At 42.9% G+C, this 23,318-nt stretch overlaps 1 protein-coding gene and 1 long non-coding RNA gene across 3 annotated transcripts in view; one reads left to right on the top strand and one right to left on the bottom strand.

The window, feature by feature from the left end:
* LOC309661491 (protein transport protein Sec31A-like) overlaps positions 1 to 23,318 on the bottom strand; it is a gene marked incomplete at its 3' end in the record, with an annotated part of 222,919 nt that overhangs the window by 50,712 nt on the left and 148,889 nt on the right. The window lies entirely within an intron of this gene.
* LOC309661735 overlaps positions 6,750 to 23,318 on the top strand; it is a 65,211-nt gene continuing 48,642 nt past the window's right edge. The window contains exons 1-2 of one of the 2 annotated variants that reach the window (XR_014264228.1): positions 6,750 to 6,790; positions 18,964 to 19,132. This is a non-coding gene — a long non-coding RNA (uncharacterized lncRNA). Of the gene's footprint in view, positions 6,791 to 18,359; positions 19,133 to 23,318 lie in introns of those variants that run through there. The other variant, XR_014264229.1, reaches the window with a different exon arrangement.

Below are 23,318 nucleotides of genomic sequence, written 5' to 3'. Positions count from 1 at the left end.
TACTGCAAATTCTTTCCCTGTTTATCTAAAATTTACATTTAACTCGAAATCTGTATTTTATCTGGCAACACTACCAAAAAATCAGAACATACTAAGCTATTCTCAGTTACTCATCCTTATGACAAAGAGAACTTGGAGTGACGAGACTCAAGTGTGCACCTTGGCTCCAACAGAAAACACAACTGTGAACATCCACAAAATCTGCAGGCTCTTTGGATGAAATGGATTTGGAAGAGTCATCATATAGCACTGAACATCTTGGCTGAGTAGCGGTAAGGACAGAAGTAAGGAACAAGAAGGCAGAAAATCTTCTTCTCTTTCCTTATGTTAAAGGGACTAAACATCCTAGAGCCCTGGTTTTTCTAGGTGTTAAAAGTCCACTACCCATGAGATGGATGTGCACCTTGACACAGTGCCAAGAGTTTATCCACCAGTGTCCAATCCCCAGACAAGCCCACTTCCATCGAAATCCTAGCCTGCAAGCCCTGCTTACAAGTTTGTTCATTTCCTGTCTGCATTACATACACTTGCTCTTTACAATCTAGGCGCATCATTGCATATGGCCCCATCTGCATGGGAATCATGGTAGCATTCCTTTTACAAAACTTGTTTGATTATGATTTTCATATTGAGAATCCATGTCAGTCAGTTTACCACTATCAAAATGATATGAAAGAGTATTCGTGTTTTGTGTCGTGAGAAGAGAGGACTGTTAGGAAACTTGTCAAGGGAGATGAAGGCTGAAAACCTCAGAGGATGGCAACCAAATCACTTGGGAGACGAGATTCTCTCACTGCTGTAGCTGCAGTAGAACTCCAACTGATTGTGGGGTGTTGGGGAAGGAAACAGAGGTTTAGAAGGACTGTTCCACAGTGTGAAAAAGACTCCTGTTGGTGCTTAAGAAGTTCCTTGCCCCTTGTCAGGAAAAACTGACTCCGAAGAAGATGAGAAGATAAGGTGAGAATATTTCAAGCAACATCATGGTGAACTTTACATCTAAAGAAACTCCTGTCGGGGGCTGAAAAAAATAAACAGTTTGGGAATATCGCTCAGTACTGGAGCTTTTACAATGAAGGAAAACGCATATGATTTTCACCCAATAACTTCATACTAGAGGGATGGTGAGGCAAAATATTGTACCCAGGCACTCGAGAAAGGCAGGCTTCCTTGTTGCTTCCTCCCTTTGTTCAGTCATTCAACCAATTATTTACAAGAATCTCACTCATAATTCTGATACAGTATTTGAAGGACTCTTCTCAAGGCCACTGATACAAAAATTGCACTGTGCAAAAATTAGCCAGTCCCAATTCTGCAATCACTTTTGTAATACTTCAAAATCCCACACCCCAGAGACAGAGATCATCCAATTAGCCCAAATGTAATTTGGGAAGAGCAGTCACAGAAGGGAGTATCTAAAAGTCCTTTGGATCATGATCTCTGACTATTCCTGCACAGAGGCTGCCGGCAGGCATTGACTACTGAGAAAAAACAACTCTGGACATGCATCACAAGCCTCAGAAGACAGTTCATCTTCCACTCAATCACGAAACATTAAAGAAACGAAGAGATACCATGTTTGTGTCTGGTGGAGTTTTGAAGTCTGTGCACTTGGAGGCGCTTAGTGCTGTTAGATGTGAGGGGTCTTCAGAGGCATGCTGTTGAGTGAGAAATGCTCTAATCTTGCAATTGACCAGAAAGAGGATCTGATGATTGAAGTTTCTTTGGGAAGTATTACAAAGTTAGGGCAGTAAGTTGATCCCGCTACTATTTTTGTTGTTGTTGTTGTTTTTAATGCCAACTGAAAGTCTGCAAGATATTACAAAAAAGGAGGGAGGGAAAGTAAAATTGTTCCCATACTACCTGCTGTGTTGAAATTGGCCCAGATTGTCCACTCTCTCTCAAAGTTATTAAAAAAAAAAAAAAAACCGTACAAAGGAAACACCTGTGAATCAACATTTATTGAAAAACCTCCATGTATTAAATACACTGAGAAAAAATATTCTAGTAGAGTAAATGCGTTTGGAAAAACTCTAGGAACGGAGTCAGGAGACAGTATCTTAACTGTGTTTCCCAGGTCTGAATTCTTTGCTAGAATTGTTTAACGGAAACTTCAGGCTTGCTAGGAAAAAGGACCTACTGTTTTTTGAAAGGCATAAACAAGAACCAAGGAACTGCAGTCCAAAGGGCATGAAAGCACTTGCCCCAATTGGAGGCTACTGTGCTTAGAGCAGAGCTCTCCAGAACTCTTTGTAGCTAAGTGCATGGGTTTCACGTGTGCAATAGAAAACTCACGAGTGCACATCTCACAAGAGCTGGTTTTAAGAAGAGACCATCACGAAAGTTCCCGGCGAGGAGCGTCGCCAGAGACGCTCCGCAGCGTGCCCGACACTCCACCTCGCTCCTCTCTGGCAGAGAGCTGCCAGAGCAGGTCCCCGCGCGCCCCGCGCCTGCACGCCTGCGCACGCTCACTAGGGCGGGGCTCTCGGGCACGCGGACCGCCGTCCTCCAACTGCTCCTGGCGTCTGTTGGGGCAGTCGGCTCCGGAAGACAGGAGCGCATGCGCGAGCGCGGAGGGTGGGGCCCCAAGGGCCGTCTGGCGGGGGAGGGGCCTGTCATGGCGGCCTCGAGAGTCAATTCCAGGAACCCTGAGGTAAGGGGTACGGGGACTTTTGACCCCTCAGGTGTCACCGCTCTGCGCTGTTGTTCACCCTGTGGGTTATTTGTGCTCTTGTCCGTGTAAGGAGACTCCCCACAATGTGGATTCACGCCCCCATAGAGCTCGATTCCCTTGAGGGGTTTACCCCAGGGTTATTGGCCCCACTGGAGAGCCGGCTGCATGAAGTGTTCAGTGATTGCGAGGCCTACAGTGGGGGGGAAATAGTGTGTGTGAGCTATTAAACAGGTGCCGTTCTAGGCTGCGCGTTCTGAAGAGTACAAAAGCTAGAGGGACGTTCCTGCGAGTTGAAAACCCTCATCTGGTTCCAAAGGTGTAGCTCAGGTGATTGGAAAATGAGTGAAGAGCGAAGGAACACACTCATGGTTTCACTAGTGTCTTCCTTCTTATCATAAAAACATCAATCACCACTTATGTCCAAACTGCATTCTTTTGTCAGTGATGGGAGCAACTTTGCTGAATGTGGTAATAAACATGTATTTGTAGTCTGATGTCACATCATGATTGATTTGCAAGCATAGATGGGGTCTGTACATATTTAATTGGTTGGTGGGAATCTGATATGTAGTCAAATGTGTGGGTTGGTTTTGTCTGTGGATGTTTGTGTCTGAAGGGAGGTCGTGCCCGTGTTTTTGTGAGAGCGTGTAAGAGTGAGTGTTGTACTTGGAGGGTGTTGAGATGTGACGCAGGCATACTCAAGAAGTTGGTGGATAGGTGTTTGTAATTTGGTGTTTGGGGAATATGTTTACATGTGTTTTTTTCACCCATGAATTTGGGGATTTATGTGTGTCTAATGGTGGATTTGGAAGGATTATCTGAATGTGCATAAGGGCAATGTCAGGAAAAGTAGTGGTGTATATTACTTTGGGTGTCCAGTCTGTTTATTTTGTATATTTGGGGAATGTAGGATGATCATTTGTGTATTCAGGGCATGTTGTATGGTTATGGGGTGTTTGTGTGTGTGCATTTTCAGGAGCTGTCTATGTATATTTGGATGTGTAGAGGGCAAGTCTGTGGCTATTTTATGGGACTGGTGGATGTTGTATATGTAGGTATGTTGTGTTTGTATGATTCTGTATTCTGCAAGATGGCAGAGTTAGTTCTGTGTAAGAGGTTGGGAATGTGGGGTTATATATATGCCAGTAGTGTGGTACTGTATGTGTATTTGGAACAAAGGGCATATAGGATGATATTATTGCATATTTGTAGTGTTCTGGGTAATTGTGGTTGCATTTGGGACTTGTGGAGAGTTATGTGTTAAATGAGTTTGTGTGTGTATTCAAGCGGCATGGCCACTTGGAGGAATATTTGCTGAGGCTGTGCATTTGTAATTTTCAGTAGGAGCCTCTGAAGCTTATGTATTTTGGGAAGTGAGTATATGTGTATCTGATAAAGAGGTGGGGTTCTATGTTTCTACAGGGAAGTTGGACAATTGCATTTCTATGTATTAGAAATATGTGATACGGGTATTTGTGGGTACTTGCATATGTGTGAGCTGGCTCCTAATAGCTAGGGATAATTTGATATATGGAAGTTGTTTCATAAATGGTTTGCTGGAGACACTTCCATGTATCTTGTGTATTCTAATCTGTGTGTGTGTCCATCATCAGGTTCATGCATTATCAAAGTTTGTTCATAAGGTATGGAATTGTTAGGAGTATTCAAAGTGTATTTCTTTGGAGAATGCTAGGGTGTTTATACATGTGTTTGGTAGGAGTAAGAGGTGGTCTGTCTATATATTCGGGGTGAGGGTAGAAATATATATATATATAAACACCCCCACACATATACAGTTTATATGTTGGGGTAGTGGTGGGGAGCTTGTATTCTGGAAAGGTAGCATAATGTATAGTGTTTGGGAGGGGATCTGTATGTTCAGGGCTTGGGAATATTTGCATGTGTGTGTCCATAGGTGTGTGAGAATTGTGTATGTATAATAGTAAGACTGCAGAGGTTTTGAGTGTGTCTGAGCATTTGGGGTGTACACTCATGAGTAGTTTGTGGGTGTGTGTATTTGTGATTTGTGAGTATAGCAGGAGGCTTAGAGTCCTCTATGTGTCTATTTCAAAATTTAATGCCTGAAGAATTGAGTGGTGTTGCTTGTATGTGTGTTCTCAGTATTAGTGAGGTGGACTTATATGTACCGTTGACCCTTGAACTACACACGTTTGAACCACACGGGTCGACTTATAGTGGATTTTTTTTCCAGTAAATACTACAGGACTACTACACGATCCATGGATGCAGAACCACTGCATGGAGGGTTGGCGCCCTAACCCCCAAGTTGTTCAAGGGTCAGCTGTATTTGATAAGAATAGGTTATTTGTGGCTGTGTGTGTTTTTGAGTTCCTGGGGCTTCTGGGGTATGTATTCTGTGGGATGTGAGAGTTTAGTTTGTGTGTTTGGAAACCAGTAGACGGTGTAGGTTATGTGTGTGTGCAGGAATCCTGGAGTATATGTATTTTAGGGCTGTGGGACAGCATATGGGTCTTTTTTGGGTTGCACATGAGACAGTTGTGTACTTGGTGAGCCTGTGTGTTTAGGTACTCAGTGTGTACATCTGGATGGCATATTGGTTGCACGTGTTTGTTTTCAGGCCCATGTTGTGTGTGTATATATAGTTGTGAGAGTGGAATGTGAATATTCAGGGTGAGTAAGGTTTTGTCTGTAAAAATTTAGGTAGTAAGAGGTAGTCTGTTTGTGAATTTATTCAGGGTGAGGGTAGAAATGTACGTGTGTGTTCAGGAGATATATATATATATATATATATGTATATGTACAAACACATATGTGTATGTGGTATCCTTTTGGTTATATATCTGTGATGGGAGTTGAGGGTTCTACTTGGGGTGTAAGTGGATTGTGTGCACAAATTCATAGGAAAAGGTATGGGATGTGCTACAACTGGTTCATACTATCCTGGGATAGTCAATGGTGCATATCTCTTCCCAGCTCTGTGTTCAGTGATGTCAGGTGGGTAGCTTGAAATTGGTCATGCTGGGAATATTTATACCACGTAGATAGCATAGGTGAAGTCTTTCCCACCTTTCTCGGAGAGTTTTTTAGCGCTTACCAGCAGACCACTGATGTACGTGTTTGGATGTATGTATGTATGAAGCAAGAATATTTGGGCATCGGTGGGTACGTATGGGACACCCATGTGAATTGTGAGTGGGGCATCTGGGGCTATGGGCCCCTGTATATGTGCATTGACCCTGGTAATCATGAATCATTGCATTGCTCCTATCAGGTTGGTCTGTTCTTTAGGGCCAAAGAATCCCCATAAATGTTGTTGATTCCCAGTAGAAATCATGCAGATGGATACAGGGGTGTCTGTACCTTAGGCAGGTGGACACTGCTTCAACATTTGTGTGGTCCTAGCATCTGGGTCCCTAGAAGGGGGGTCCTGGTGGACAGATGGCCATGCAGAGCAGAACCTTCACAGGTGTGTTGTTGGCGTGACAGGCAGCAGTCAGAAAGTCACGGGGCTTCCTGGATAGGAGGTCAGATGACCAAGGGCTCTCCCAGGAAAATACCCTGAGAATCAGTTGGACAGCTACAGGCGTTACTGGCTCTTCTGGGGCACAGCTGACGTGCAAGGACACCCTCCACATGGGGTCCAGAGCCACGTGTCCCTGAGCCCAACTGCCCCAGGGTGGTGGGAACTGTTGCATATCAGGCTGGTCAACTGTATCACTAGGTCTCAACCAACCTGTCTCCATGGAAATCTAAGTCCTCAGGGGTAGGCAGGACCTCTAGGGATCAGTGAGCTGACTAGGACAGGGGTGGGGAGGCTTTGTCCCTGAGGGAGAGTTGGGGACTGAGACCTGGAGAGCCTGGGGAGTCCCACTCTGAGGAGATATGGCTCTGATGTTCCCAAACCCTTTAGCCATGTTCTCTGTTCTTTTCTGAAGGCTCATGATGCTTCTAGCAGTGGGAAGCTTATCTCAGTTTCATGTTTCTCTGATAGGATGAACTGACCCTTTTATTCACTATTCTACATCGAGCTGCAAACCCATCAGATGGAAACACGTGATCATTGTGGCCACCAGCTGACCCCACAGCCACCTTGTGCCTCCTTTGGACCCACCCAGGAATTTCTGAGCCTTCTTTATGGTGAGTCTTGTGGCCTTTTCTCCCTCATTGGGAATCCTCCTGCCAATAAAACATGCTGTGAATGTTAACAAAAGGAAACCTCAACTAGAATTGGAGTCTGGAAGGCCCGTAGAGGGAGCTCTCATGCCGTGTCACTCATCATCCATGACCCCAACAGGAAGAGGTCATTCACTGACCCCAAACAGGAAGTGCAACCACTTTACTACCCCAGCTGGAGGAGGGAAGACTTCCTTCCTGGCCAGCAACAAGAAATAGAAAATAGAAATAGCTAATAGAAAATTCCGCAGTTTAGCCAATGAGAAGCCATTGTCACCTGAAGTTTCACTTTCCTCCAGTGAACTTTCATTTTTTCCCTTGATGATGACTTTCTTTCCTTGTCCCACCCTCTTTACTTTAAAATCCTTCTGGGACTTTCCTGGTGGTCCAGGGGCTAAGACTCTGCTCTTCCAATGCACGGGGCATGGGTTCGATCCCTGGTCTGGGAACTAAGATTTCCACATGCCATGTGGCGTGGCCAAAAAACAAAAAGCCTTCCATGTTGTGTAACCCGTTGGAGTATCTCCCTTTCTATCAGATGAGATGCTGCCTGATTCATGAATCGTTTAATAAAGCCAATTTATTCAAACTTCAAAGTAAATCTTCACATTTACTCAGTTAAATTTTGTTTTTTAATACATTGTTGGCGTTCAGAGGTGGCCACTAACAGTTTAATATGTATCCCTCCAGAAATGTTCTGTATAAAAATAGGTATGTGCACTTTTCTAAAATCCACTCTCATGATTCCTCTTGCTAACAGGATGATTTTATGATTAAGTGCTTATCTTTTTAAAAAGAAAAAGATAAATATATTGGTGGCAGTGATGGGATCTGTAGCAAATTTCTGATAACATTTGGGACAAGGAGAAACAGGTGTGGTGCCCACAACTCCTTTGAGTTCACTGTCTTTCTTGCCATTCCTGAAGGTTGTTGGTAAGCTCCTCTTGGTTTGAGCTCCATTCTCTTTGATTGAGTTTGTGCTCGCCATCAAATTGGCTTTCCTTTACAGGGCAGGTCAGTTTGTCTGGTAGAGGATTCTCCCTGAGGCCAAACCCCTAGCCTTTCAGATGGAAATTCCCAGGGCACAGTAACATCTCTTGGTTATTGCCAGTATATTTTTGAGTGGGAAACCCTAGCCCCTAATTTTGTTCCCTGGATTCCACATTGGGCACTGCTGGCAGTGTAGTCTGCACTTGCCCATCTGTTTGGAATCAGCCCTCAGTTTCCATGCTTGGAACTGTTGGTGGCGGCTATAGTTCTCCATTTTGTTTGGCATCAGTTTGCAGTCCCCATTCCTTGGGATTTGCTGGTTGGATCTTTTTCCTCAGTCCAGGGATCCCTGGGAATTGGTGGTGGTGCATACCAGGCCTTCTTTTGGCCAGGACATAGTGACATCTCTTTGTTACTGCTGATATATTAAGGCGCAGTTCTTTTGTGTGTTCTTTTGGGTTGACAAAGGCTAGCTAAGGAAATGAGATCCTTTATCACCAGAGTTGAGAATGCCAGCTTCTGGCACTCCTGCTTATTTTATATTTGAGAACTATGGTCCTGGAGGCAGTAGATATTTAGAAAGATGGCAAAGTTATACTAATATTGATCTAGAATTACAATGGTCATTGTGGGGAATGTTCCAGTTAGACAAGATTGTTCATTTGAGGAAAACTCTGGAGAGCAAGGGTTCCCAAATTGGACAGGGAGAATGAGATGCCTGCTTTAATTGGTATGTAAAAGTTTACAGAAGGTTTCAAGATTCCAACATAGCTTCGTTTAGAGCTATGTTGGAACAGAAAGCTAATGAAAAATTAAAGAGACAAAAGGTACCTGAAACAAAAGACCATAGGACGGATGTGACTGCAGATTGAACTCCTACTGTCCCCCCCTTTCCTTTTTCACCTGAGTACTCTTGTTTTACTCATTTTCTGTCTGAAATACTTTTCTATTCCCAAGAGAATATTTAACGATTGCCATGTAAAGTAAAACTACCTGAGGTTGCAGGTGAGCCCCCTCAGGTGTCCTTTACCCCTTGGTCAAAGACTGAACTGAGAGCTATAGTCAAAGAATTCTCTAAACCTAGGGAGGAACTCCCAACATTTTTTGAAGAATTTAGAGTCACTGTCACGGCCTATGTCCCCAAACTGCTAGATCTTTATCCGCTTGTACACATGTTGGTAGGACTGGGGGAAGCCCCAGAATGGACGCGGGAAGCAAAATGACATAATCCCTAGGATGATATTCAAGATCCTCAACCTAAAAAGGCTTGCAGGATAACAACTAACCTTTTATAAGCTATTCCTAAAATCTTCCCTGCTCACACTTGGTCTATTATTAATTGGCCTAATAATGATTGGCCTGTTATTCACTCATACAAACAAAAGAGGGGTGAATCTGTGGAAGACTTTAGAGCCAGTTTGTAGGCTCTCTTTTTACAGCATTTGGGGTTGCAAGCAATGAAAAGGCCACTCAGCCTACTTTAATTGCCCTCTTTGTAAATGGATTATCTTCTGAGATTAGTGGATTGATAAAAGGGCAGAAAATAGGCTGGGAGGCTGTAGGCCTGACTGAACTCCTGACTGTAGCTGAGCGTTTTGAAAGGACCTTGGAGCAAGATCACAAACAGAAATCCACCAAGCTCTTAGCCTTACAGTTACAACAGCTCTAAGGCAAGAGACACAAAATAACACCTAGGCCTCCCCCATTACAACCTCCTAGGGGTTCATGATCAATTCGATGACCCAAAGTTGATGTTTCATTTGTAATCAGTGAGGACACTAGAAAAAAAGGTGTCCTCAAAGGTCCTATGCAAACTCTTCACAAATGCTCTCATATCTGTCTCAAAGGGAGGGCCCCCCACCATGACCCTCTCCCCTAGTTGGCAGAACTCCAGAGGTTCTCTGGTAAACTATTACCAGCAATTACCTTAAACAGCCCAGAGGAAAATAGAATGAAAATTGATGAAAAACTGCCAAATTTTAGTTGATACTGGAGCTATGCTTTCTACTGTAAAGCCCACTCTCATATTTTACTTTGAAATCTGCATTAAACCCTAACCCTAACTGTAAACATAATTACCTAACCCTTTAACACCCTAGCCCTAGCCCTAACCAGAGCTGTGCTTTCTACTCTAAATCCCACCCTCAAAGAACAACAGGTCCCTCTGAGTCAAGAGGATGTTTCCATAGTGGGAGTACCTAAGAAAGTTCAGAGAGAATTTTTATCTCAACCAAGATTCCTTTTTGCTATGCAATATAGCCCCAGTTAATCTATTCGGTAGAGATCTCTTTTCTAACTTAAAAGGGCCAGTACATTTTGCCTCCAGTGGAGATCTCACCTTAAAATTTCCTGATCAACTTGAACCTGATTATTTATGTTCCTTACAATCTGTCCTGGACATAAAAGAGGAAGTTCAGCACAAGTTCTCTAATTTGATGGAGATGCCTGCAAATTTGGGGGCTACTTCTGACAGTGTTAACATCAGAAGAATAAAAAAAATGCAAACCTATAAAGATTCAGATAGATGTAGCTAAACCTCTCCCTAGGTTTCCTCAACAACTATTAAAGCCTGCGGTCATACAAGGTCTCACACCTATTGTAGAAGACTTAATTTCCCGGGAGGTAGTCATTCCTGTACTCGTCCCTGCAGCATGCCAATCTTGCCTGGTTGGAAACCTGGCAGGATGGCGATTTGTCCAGGACTTGGGAGCTGTTAATAAAAATAGTTATTCCCTGTTTTCCTGTTGTTCCAAACCTAGCCACCCTTCTGTCACAAGTTTCAACTGACTTGGAATGGTGTACTGTTGGAGACCTTTGTTCACCTTTCTTCAGCATCCCGGAGACCCAACAGCCAATATCTATATGCCTTTACTTGGAACAATCAACAATATACCTGCACTTTTATGCCTCAAGGGTTCACTGGGACCCCTTCTTTTTTCTCCCAAGTACCTCACCAAGATTTAAGTACCCTCTAGTTCCCTGAGAAATCCACCTTTTTACCATATGGAGATAACCTCCTGCTGTACTCAGCTACTGTAAAGATTCCATAAGGCATGCATAAAAGATTCCATTTATTTGCTGCAACAGTTAGCTGAGAAAGATCACAAAGGAAAAATTACAATTATCTCTAGACACTGTTCATTACCTAGGACATAATCTAAGCACTGAAGGAATTCAGCTATCTGCAGAGAGAATTCGGCTGATACAGGAACTTCCTAGACTCACAACTAAGTGCTAGCATTGTGGATTTCTAGGTTTAGCTGGTTATTGCAAGCTCTGGGTTCCAAATTTTGCTCTGTTACCTCTTCCACTCTATGAACTTATTAAAGATTTCGTCCCTGAATCCTTTGCTTGGGAAGATAAACATAAGCAGGCTTTTACAAGGCTAAAACAAGTACTGCAAGAGCTGCCTGCCTTAGGGTTACCCAAATGATCAGGTTCAGGTTGATTCGGAAACTTTAAGGTGAGATCTCCACTGGAGGCAAAATATATTAGCCCTTTTAAGTTAGCAAAGAGATCTCTACCTAATAGATGAACTTTAGGTTATTCAAAACCTTTTACTTGATTTGTGCATGAATGGCATAATCAGGCCCCGCGGAACTATGTGAGCATGGTAGTAAACATAGGCCTTTTGCCTATTATAGCATGCAACTTGAGTCAGTTGCTTATGCCTATCTCAGTTGTCTTAAGGTTATAGCCACAAGTGCAAATTTAGTGGAAGCCTTGGCAGATTTGACTCTAGAAAATGAAGTTTATTTGCAAACTCCATACATTGTCCACAGTCTTCTTAACTCTGAATTGGCAACGTTTCACTGCAAGTGTCACTAGATTCACTTCCTGTGAAATCCTGCTTTCACCACCTAATCTTTATCTTAAACTTTACAACGTTCTCCATCCTGCTGCACTACTACCTCTGTCTCACAAAGGTGAGGACCATGACTGCAAGGTAACAGTGTCCCATGGGAATTCCCTGGTAGGCCATTGCTTAGGACTCCGAGCTTCCACTGCAGGGAGCGCGGGTTCGATCTCTGGTCGAGGAACTAAGATCCCACAAGCCACGTGGCGCAGCCCAAAACAAAAACAAACACAAAACACAAAAACAAAACAAACAAAACAATGTCCCATTTTGTGACACCGTGTCCTGAGTAAAGATGTTACCAAGTCCAAGCTTGCTGTGCTTGCCGCATGACAGGCCAATAAATGGGAGATGAGGTGTTGAGGCAAGGAATATGACTTGCCCGCTCGGGGTGCCATGATGCCCCTGGTAGAGCTGCCTCTGTCACGGGTTAGGGCTGTGTGGGGAACTCATGGATGTATGTTTGGGGTATAGGACGGTTTGGGGTAATAGTAAAGCTGTGTAGAGACTGTGTATGTGTGATCTGGGGAGAGATGAGGGGCCTGAGTGCCTTTATGAGTGTTCGGTTGGTGTAGCATGGTGCGGCTGGGTGGTGGGGCTGGTTCTGGGTGTTTTGAGGCTCAGTGTGCAGGCATTTGAGAAGAGGTAGGAGTATGCATTTTAATGCTTTGTGTGTTGGATCTGTGTGTATTCAGAGTATAGGGGTGTATACATATGCTTATCCTGTAGGGTAAGAGTTTAGGGAGTGTATTTTTGGTGTGGAGGAATTTGCAGAGACTGGGGATGTCAGTGTAAATTGGGGTTGTTAGCTGTGTGTGTATAATCAGGGGATGTGACAGAGGCTGTTTATGGTATCTCAAGAGGGAGATGGGTGTATGTTTGTATTGGGGGTGTGAGTTCATCATGTGTTCTGGGGGGAGTATTTAGGAGAAAGTTGGAAACATTGTGTCTCTCTGATGGTATTTTGTGTTTGTCTCAGCTTCTGAGGCATTGTACATACGTGGATGTTCACAGCTGTGGGGGGACTGTATGTGTTATATTTAGATTTGGGGGGTTGTGTCTTATATTAAGAAGTATGTGAGTTTGGTTTGAATGTATTTGGCTATTGTTGAAGGGTTTGTGTGTTTGCATTGGGGGGTTATATGGGGTTGGGTGGATTTTTGTGGGATGTGAGGATTTAGGTGTTTGATTATCGGGGGCCGTTGGGGGTGTGTTTTTGTATTCAAGACTGTGGCTGTGATTTTATTGGGGTTTGTAGTGCATGTATACTGGAGCAGGAGGGTTCTGGGCACACAGGCATCTGCTTATAGGTAGGGAGTTTGTGTGTTTGAGGATGTTTGGAGCTCTGTGGGGCTGTGTGATGGTGGCACAGGCGACTGTGGGCAGGTGGAGTGTGTGTTGGGCTGGAAGGGAAACTCGAGGGCATGTTGGTGACTGTGAGGCGCCCATGTGAACTCCCACGTGGACTGACCTTTGTTCCTTCTGACCTTCTATGGCTTGTACCCATCCTGATCTTCTGTGGCAGCTACTCCCCTGGAATGGTCAGCAATACTCTGCTCATTCTTAGCCAGATGAGTCAGGAAATGTCACTTCCTCTGGCAGCTGGATGTGTCTCTTGCAAGTGAGTGGTCCTGGAGTTCAGGGTGCAGGACTGGTGGACAGATGCAGAGTGAGGCTGATTCCCCCGTGAGCCCTCTCCTCAGTGAGGTGGCCAGGAGGTCAGGGCTGTATCTCCAGAGGGTCAGACATGGCCAGTCCTCTCTAGAATGTGCTGGAGGGGCCAACTCATTGAACGGACCCTGCCAGGAGATAAACAGACCCCGAGGACAATTCCTAAGGGAGAAGTCTCTACCTACCCATCTTCCACTTTCTCCTTTGGATGGCCTCTACCACAAGATAAAAGCTAAGCCCCTTCACACGGCCCTTCTTGGCCTGGTCTTACTGACCGGCCAGTGTCTCCCCACATCCTGGCTCACTCTGGGCCCTCTGGTGATACCAGCATGAGGCCCCCCTGCATGTCAGTTCTCACCTCCTTGCCTTAGCCCTTGCTGCCCTTGCTGTTTGCCCTGCTCTTCCTCCCCCAAGGCCGTGAGTCACCTTCTCCCGGTGGGAAGGATCCACTGAAAATGCAACTTTGGGTAATTACTGCATCACCTGAGTCTCTAGCACGTGCCAGGCACTATGACGCTTGCCAAATCCATAAAAACCCCACAAAGCGGATGTGCTATTAGTTGCACTTTGCAGGTGATGAAGCTGAGGTTCAGAGGTGAGCAACTATGACCAAGTACCCTGTATGTACCAGAATATCAATCAGACTGCTCAACATATCCAATAAAGCCAAACATTAGTTTAGTCAGGACGCCTAGATGTCAGGCTGTAAAGGCGCAAAATATGTCCCAGCAAGAGAAGGAGCAGTGCCAAGTACCCCAGCAAAGAAGCAGAGTTCATATCCTGCTTTCTTAATCAAAATAGCTGCAGATCAACCCACAGTTTCCTACTCTGTTAATAGGAGGAAAATACCAATGTGCGTTGTCCTATAAAACTACCTTAAGACAGTATGTATGATCCCGAGTTCTTTGGTAATGACCCCAAATCATCATCATGAAGTTGGGATACTTCTTAAAACACTGCAAGTCTTACACACTGGCATGTAGAATCTGTAAAGTCAGTTCTTTGGGTAATGATGGTAGATAGAAGTGGCCCAGAAGGACAGAAGACAGAAAATAGAGCAGAAACTATTTGTCCAGAGGTGACAATGGGTCGTAGCCAAGGTTCAAGCATTACTAGGGAGGTGGTGAAAATAGTAATGGGCATAGAGTGTAATAAGTCAAGGATATCTCATGTAGTTTCCAATGAAAGTTTGTGAAAGACATATAACTAAAAAGATAATAGTCTGGGAGGTGAAATAGTACAAAACATTTGATTTATGTTTTACAAGGATAAAAGAAGATAGAAATGAACATTAAAGAAGTCGGTCAAATAGAAAAACTGTAAGATGGTAATAACCTCACAATATGATGAGGCAACTTAGATTTATTTTGTTTAAATAAATTGGTAGACTATATTTAGAGTAGTTTTAAGTTTAAAGAGAATTTGAGCAGAGTATAGAGTTCCCATACACCCCCTCACATCTATTCCCCAAACCAAAGTTTCCCCTATTAGTAACGTCTTGCAGTAGCGTGGGAAATTTTTTACAATTGATGAGCCAAAGTTCATACATTACTGTTAACTAATATCCATAGTTTACATTACAGTTTACTCTGTTGCATATCCTATGGGTTTTGACGAATGTATGACAAGCGTTGACCATTACAGTATCATACAGAATAGTTTCAGTGCCCTACCTTTTCCAGGATGTCATATAGCTGAAATCATACAGTATGTATCCATTTCAGTTTGGCCTCTTTCATTTAGCAATATGTGTTTAGGGTTCCTCCATGTCTCTTCCATTTAGTACTCTTATAACTCAAGCTGCCATAACATAATACTATAGGCTTGGTGACTTTAACAACTCACAGTTCTAGAGGCTTGGAAGTCTAAGATCACGGTGCTGGCCAATTCAGTGCCTGGTGAGGGCTCTCTTCCTGGCTTGCAGACAACTGTCTTTTCACTGTGTCCTCACATGGTGGAGAGAGACAGAAAAAACTCTCTGGTTTCCTCTTACAGGGGCACTAATAGAGCCTAATCCTCATGACATCATTTAATCTCATTACCTGCCAAAGGCCTCATCTCCAAATACCATCACTTTGTTAGAGCTTGAATATATGAATTTTGGGGGGACAGAATTCAGTTGATAGCCTCATTCTTCTAACAGTATAAAATATGACGAATAAAGAAAGCTCATCATTAAATTATCTCTTTTCTAGAGTTTCTGTCCCCATGTAGTTATCAACTCCTGGGTAAGATAGCCTGGGAAAGCAAAATTTTAAAAAACACATGAACAAGCTTTTTTGAATCTCAAAATGATTTGAAGGCAAGAAACAGTGTTTGAGAGAAAATTGGGGAACCTTACTTGCATAAGAAAAGGTGATATTCCTGTTCAGAGTTGAATGCCATTTTGGAGCCAGTCAAGCCAGGCTGAGGAAGCACATTCTAAGCAGAAGCAATAAAAATTGTGTGCAAAGAGCCAGGCTTGTTCTAGAAATTAAACAAGCCCCACTGTGAATGTGGAAGAGTGAATGAAGGGATGAGAAGCAGGATAGGTGAATGGAAACTAGGTTACAGAGGCCTATGAGTACAGATGGGCATATGCATGTAAGAACACTACTCATGGCAGGGAAAGAACCACCTGTATGTATCAGAAAGAACAAGTTCTTAACACTCACAAAGGGGAAAAAAAAAAAGAAAGCCTGGTCTTCCCAGCTAGAATGGAAAACTGTTTAATACATGAGTATTCAGAATAGTTTTCAATCCTGAAATGTGGGGAAAACTTAACATGGTCGAAACATTACTTGGGTTCCACCTAAAAAGCTTAAAAGCAAGACTCAGAAGGATAAAATTATTTTTAAGTAATTTAACTGCATCCCAGAACAAAGTTCAAGAATATGTACAGAAATACTAAAATATTTAGCACCAGAAAAAGAAAATCTACAGTGACTGTCATCCAATAAAAAAATTACCAGGTATATCAAGAAGCAGGAATATAGAACCACAATGAAGGGGAAAAAACCTAATTAAAACTGACCCAGAAATAGAAAAATTAAAGCATTAGTAGACAACAAAACTAAAGTAGATATTATAATTATATTTCATATTTTCAAGAAGCTACAGGAGGGATTGGACATGTAAAGGAAGGTATTTTTTAAAAAGCAAATCAAAGTTTTAGAGATTAAAACTAAAATAGCTGAGATTAAAAGTACATTGGATAGAATTAACAGTAGATTAGACATTGCAGAAAAGAATTAGTTAACTGAAGAAAAAGCAATATACATTATTCAAAATAAACACACAAAGAAAAGAAAAAAAACTTTAAAAAGATATGAATATCAAGAGAATGGGAAGTCAAGTCATAGATGGGGAGAAAAAATTTGTAAAAGACAAATCAGATAAAGGATTGGTATGAAAATATACAAAGAACACTTACTGCTTACCACTAAAAAAACAGGACAACCTGATTAAAAGTGGACAAAAAATCTAAACTGACACCTCAGTAAAGAAGATATAAAATATCAAATAGGCATATGACAAGATGCTCAACACCTTATGTGTTTGGAGAACTGCAAATTAAAACAGCAATGAGAAACCACTATGCAGCTATGAAGAGGACAAAAATTCAGAACACTGACAACACCAAATGCTGGTGAGGCTGCAGAGCAGTAGGAACTCTCATGATTGCTGTAGGGAATGCAAAATGGTACAGACTCTTTGGAAGACAGTTTGGCAGTTTAATAAAAGAGTAAATATACATTTACCATAAAATGCAGCAATCAAGCTCTTTGGTATATACCCCAAAGAGCTGAAAATTTACGTCCATACAAAAGCCTGCACATGAATGATTGTGGCAGCTTTATTCATAATTGCCAAAAATTAGAGGCAACCAAGGTGCCCTTCCATAGATGGATGGATTAAAAACAAACAAACAAACAAACAAAAACCTGTTCCACATTCATACAATGGAATATTATTCAGCAACAAAAGGAAATAAACTACCCATGAAAAGACATGGAGGAACTTAAATGCATATTACTAGGTGAAATAAACCAATCTGAAAGGGCTACGTACTGTATAATTCTTAACTATATGATATTTTAGAAGGCAAAGCTATGGAGACCGTAAAAAGATCAGTGGTTGTTGGGGGTTTGGGAGGAGGAAGGGAAGAGGAGGTTGAATAGGTGGAACACAGGGGATTCTTAGGTCAGTAAAAGTATTCTGTGTGATATTACAGTGGTGGATACATGTTGTATTAGTCAGAATTCTCCAAAGAAGCAGAACCTATAGAATACATGCATGTGTTTGTAACAGGGAATTAGCTCTTATGATAATGGAAGCTGAGAAATCCCACAGTCTGCCATCTGTAAGCTGGAGGCCCCAGAAAGCTAGTGATATAATTCAATCCTAGTCCAATGGCCTGAGAACCAGGGGAGGTGGTGATATAAATTCCAGTCTGAGGTCAGGAGAAGATGAAATATCTCACCTCACACCATGAGGCAGGAAAAAGGGGCAAATTCTTCCTTCCCCCAGCTCTTGTTCTATTCAAGCCCTCAACAGACTGGATGATGTCCACCCACATTGGGGGGGGGGCAATCAACTTTACTGAGTCCACCAATTTCAATGCTAATTTCACCTGGAAATTCCCTCACAAAATATACCCAGAAATAATTTTTAATCTGGGTCCCCCATAGCCAGTTAAGTTGACACATGAAACTAATCATCACAAGTCGACCCTGTGTCAACATGACACCCATATGCATCTCCTCAAATCTTACTTAATCCCCAAATAAGACAATAACAAGGTCTTAATTCCACTTAATATGATACAACAATTCTGAGTCCAATCAAAATACACTAACCCTATCCCCAGAAGAGGAGGTAAATCCTTGTGATATAACTTAAAGTACTATAATGTAAAATTAAGAGTACTTACATATTATGATATAAAATCAATACAACTCATGTTACATAATAAGGGAATATGAGAGAGAAAAAACAAATACACACTTAACACAAATATATTCATAGCAAAAAAAAAAAATGGTGTACTCATGACAATTACAGTCCTCGTTTCTGTAAGTGGTCAGTTATAGCTGGTCTTTGTAACTACTTTCTTATACCCATTCTGTATTCTTTCTATCTTCAGCAAGCACCTCAGCAGATCGTGGTTCTTCCCTGGTGGGTGACCAAATCCTTGCTTCTTGAATAGTCTGGGTCATTAGTAGCCCTGCCTAGACTGGGTTGTTGTAGTTTTCCACTGAGCTTAATCAAAGAACATGGTAATACTAAGGGATGCCTTAAGCGATCTACTATATCCAGATACACTTTTCCTTACTTCCGTGTGGAAGAGTAGTCCGCAAGTAGTATCCTTGTAGCAACAAACACTTTCCTTTCCTTCTTTGTCTGTTGATTCAGAGGCATGAGGAGCCCAAGGTAGCTGGGTGTTAGTCTTAACTCCCAGTTCTTTGGAATCATTGCTGTGTCTCCTGGTAGAAGCATTTTCCCCTTTGGAACTAAGACCAGCAGAGCATAAGGTCACAGGAACAAAAAGCAAAAATTTGATAGTGGGTCACTAGGGATAATACTGAAGAGTTGAAAATAACTATTCTCATTTTTGTCTCTTAAAATTCCTGGACCCGAGAATCCTGTCTATGGAAGAAAGAGGACCATATATTGGACTCCAATTCAGAGCATATACAACCCTCTGGAGAACCTTGCCCTGGGACAAGCAGAGGTATTGTCACATAGCCAGCCCTGTAACTGAGTCTTCAGAAGGCCATTCCACCATTCTATCAAGCCTGCTGCTTCAGGTAAGACTAGTGAATTCCAAGGGCCCATTGCCTCACTTCATCTGCTGTGAAATGTATTCCTTGATCTTGAGCAATGCTTGCAGAATCCCATGACAATGATAAGTCATTCTGTAAGATCATGGATGGTAGTTAGGCAGAAGTGACGTATGCAGGAAAGGCAAATCTGTACCCAGAGCAAATGTCTATTCCAATAAGAACAAAATACTGCCCCTTGCACAATGAAAGCTGTCCAGTGTCATCAGTCTGCCACTGACTAGCTGGCTGATCACCCGGGGAATAACACCATATTGAGGGCCCACTGTTGGTCTCTGCTGCTGGTTGATTCTTTTTGATTGGGAATTCAGTAGTGGCTGTAGCCAGGTCAGCCTTGATGAGTGGAAGTCGATATTGCTGAGCCCATGCGTAACCTGCGTCCCTGTCACCATGGCCACTTTGTTGATGAGCCCATTGGGCAATGACAGGGGTGGCTGGGGAAAGAGGCTGACTGGTCTCCACAGAACAGGGCATCCTATCTACTTGATAATTAAAATCCTCCTCTGCTGAGATCACCCTTTGATGATGAGCATTCACATGAGACACAAATATCTTCATGTTTTTCAACTATTCAGAGAAATCTGTTCACATACCTCTTCCCCAATTTTCTTTATGACCAACTTTCCAGTCATGCTTTTTTCAATTCCTGACCACCCAGCGTGTCTGACCATTTCTCCTTCCAAGTGTTTCTCCCTCAGCCAGGTGCATGGCCTCAAGTTCTGCCCACTGGGAGGATTTCTCTTCACCACTGTCCTTCAGAGATGTCTCAGAGAGGGGCTGAGGGCAGTAGCTATCCACTTTTGGGTAGTGCCTGCATATTGTGCAGAACCATTTGTAAACCAGGCCTGCCTGAGTCTCCCTCCGTCAATTAATAGTAGCGAAGTCCCCTTGACGTCATAGGTGCAGGCTGGGAGAGAAAAGGTAGTGTAGCAGAAGTGAGGACTGTGGGCCTTTGAGCTACTTCTTCATGGAACTTACTTGTGCCTTCAAGACCTGCTCTGGCCTGATCACATATATACCATATCCATTTGACGATGGAGTGCTGCTGTGCATGTCCTCTGTTATGGCTTGGTGGTTAAGATACCACTTAGTTCATGATGGGCAGCTCAGGTCACATGGTAACTTGATGGCCCAAGGTGAAGTGTTCAGTCTCTACAAAGTTCAGTAGCAGACCTCTTGTTTCTCAAAAGGAGACTAGTTACCAAAATGATGGGAGGGCCTTGCTCCACAGTTCTTAAGGCCTATGCTTTGATTCACCTATGAGGGCCTTCAAAAGGCTCCAGACAGCATCCTTATTTGCCACAGACATGTCAACACCATTGTGTCTTCTGGATCTTATGGCCCAAGTGGCAAAGCAGCTTGCACTGCAGCCTGGACCTGTTACACAGCCTTCTCTTGTTCTGGGTTCCATCCTAAACTAGCAGCTTTTGGAGTCACTTCATTAAAAAGTCTGGAGTAACACATCCAGATGAGGAATATGTTGCCTCCAAAACCCAAAGAAATCACTAAGAGCTGTGCCTGTGCTTTGGTTGTAGGAGGTGTCAGAGACGACAACTTATCCTTCACCTTAGAAGGGATATCTTGACATGGCTCATACCACTGGGCCCCTAGAAATCTCACTGATGTAGGAGGCCATGGCATTTTGTCTTATCTATTTTCTGTCCTCTGACACATAAATACCTTACCAACAAATCTAGAGTAGTTGCTACTGCTTGTTCACTAGATCCAACCAGCATAGTGTCAGCAATGTAATAGACCAGTGTGATATCTTATGGAAGGGAGAGTCAGGTGTATTTTCTAGCAAACTAAATGATGGCATCAGTCTGGAAAGTTGATATACTCCTGAGGTAGGACAGTGAAGGTGTATTACTGGCCTTGCCAGCTGAAAGCAATCTGCTTCTGGTGGGCCTAATGGACAGGGATGGATAAAAAGGCATTTTCCAGACCAAATACATATACTTACATACCATTTACCAGGGTGAGTGTTAACTTTCTCAAGCAATGAAACCACATCTGCAACAACAGCTACAATTGGAGTCACCACCTGGTTAAGATTATGATAATCTACTGTCATTCTCAAGATCCATCTCTCTTCTGCACAGGCCAGATAGGATGTTGTAGGAATCACCATCCCTGCCTCCTTCAAGTCCTTGATGCTGGCCGTAAACTCTGCAGTCCCTCCATGAATGTGGTATTAAATTTTATTTATTGTTTTCCTAGGTAGAGGCAGTTCTCCTGGCTTTTACTTCGTCTTTCCCATCATAATAACCCTCCCTCCACAGGTCAGGGAACAAATGTGGAGAATCTGCCAGCTGCTAAATATGTCTATACCAAGTATACATTCCAGAACTGGAGAAATAACCACATGATTGGTTTGGAGAACCATTGGGCCCATGGTGAGACAGAACTGAGCTAAAACTCCATTAGTCGCTTGACTTCCATAACCTCTACTCTGACTTTTGGGCCCCTGCAATGTTTTAGGTCTCTTGGAATTAGTATCATTTCAAAGCCAGAGTCAGTTGTTCCCCAAAAGGTCTAATAATTTCCTTTTCCCCAATGCACAGTTACTCTGGTAAAATGCCAAACATCATTCTGGGGAAGGCTGGGGCAAGAATTGACAGTATAAACTTTCAGAGTGCACTGGGGTCCTTCCTCAGTGGGGCCCAGCCTCTCCTTCATTCCAGGGGTTCGGGATCCATAAACTGGCTCATGTCTAGGAATGTATTGAAGGGATGTGACTCTCTGTTTTTATGATTTAGGTTCGACTTTTATTCACTTGACCTAGAACTTTTCTGCTTCTACAGAGAAGTACAAATTTAGTAGGCTTCCTATCTATTTCACTTCTAGGAACACCATGATCAATTAATCAACACCATAAGTCAGCATGAGTCAGACTGTTCTGATTGCTGCTTTGACTCTGCTGTACATTAAGGTAACCATGTCCACTTTGCCTTCAGTGGTTGAATATTGTCACTTGGCCCCTACCACCTCAGGATTCAATTACCCTCTTTGCATTTAGGTTTCCCAATGCAGTGACTGCATTTCCCACTGTGAGGTCTGATCTACAGAGAAAGCAACCATAGAGTATTCAAGGTGTCAACTGAAAAAAAATGCGCAACTTAAAAGTTGAAAATTATGTTGCATTTGGAACATAACTGAGGACTTAAGCCTGGGATACAGCCTCTCAGATAGCTCTGGGGACAGTTCCAAAGAGAAACAGAATATATAGGAGTTTTGCAAAAAAAAACCCAAGTAATCAAACATCAAAACTTTCCTGCTAATTAAAGGAAAACCAGACGTCTCAAGTTAACGATTTTAACACTTTTCTATGTATGGGAAGATGTAAGAATCTGGGCCTAATAAAATTATTCCTTTGATATGCACCTAAACTATCTAGGGCCAGTATCCTGTTTTTCTACATCTTAAATCCCCTCAGGGTGCACTATCAGGGGTGGCTGCAGTGGCTGGTGGCTTGGTGGCTGCAACATCCTTTGTTTACTGGTATGGCAGGTGACATTCTTTGTCCACAAAGGATATTGGGGATCCTCTCATAGATTTATTCCTCACAGTATTGATGGAAGGTAAAACTTCTGGAACCCCCCCAGTCAGGTGAGCAGGTTTTAAGTGACAAATCTACTCTAACATTCCTCTATCCCTAAGCCTCTGAAGCTCTTCTCTAGCTTAAACTGAGGCAAGTCCAGCATTTCCAGGGTACTCATGGGGGGCCACCTTTTGGCCTGTGTTTCAGCCAACCAACCAAGAAAACTGCTAGAGCCCTTTCTAATTCCTCAAGCTGCAACAGTAAATGCAGAAGCCCTATTTAGTGAGCCCATGCATTCAGCCTCATTCAACCTTATAAGGAATTCCTTCTTCCATTTTCCCACACCTTTAGTACTTATTCCCACACATTTCCCAAGATTTTGTCTGTGTAACTTAGAAAATGGAAGTCATTATTTTGGAATGTAATGCACTTCCTCATGAGTCACAGATTGTATCCCACCTTTAGGGACCTGCTGAGCTTGAGTCTAGTTAAAGGTCCAGAAGTAAGGTGGGGTGGTAGGGGTGGGTCCTGAGGAGACTAATAATTATGTTACATGACAATTGCGTCAGGGGAGGCTATGACCCTTTCCTCAGGCAATGCAGGGTTAATCCT

The sequence above is a fragment of the Balaenoptera physalus genome, assembly GCF_965194825.1.
Source record: "Balaenoptera physalus genome assembly, chromosome: 5".
Lineage (NCBI taxonomy): Eukaryota > Metazoa > Chordata > Mammalia > Artiodactyla > Balaenopteridae > Balaenoptera > Balaenoptera physalus.
Note: the sequence above shows the minus strand (reverse complement) of the source record. Positions and strands in the feature narration are given on the sequence as shown.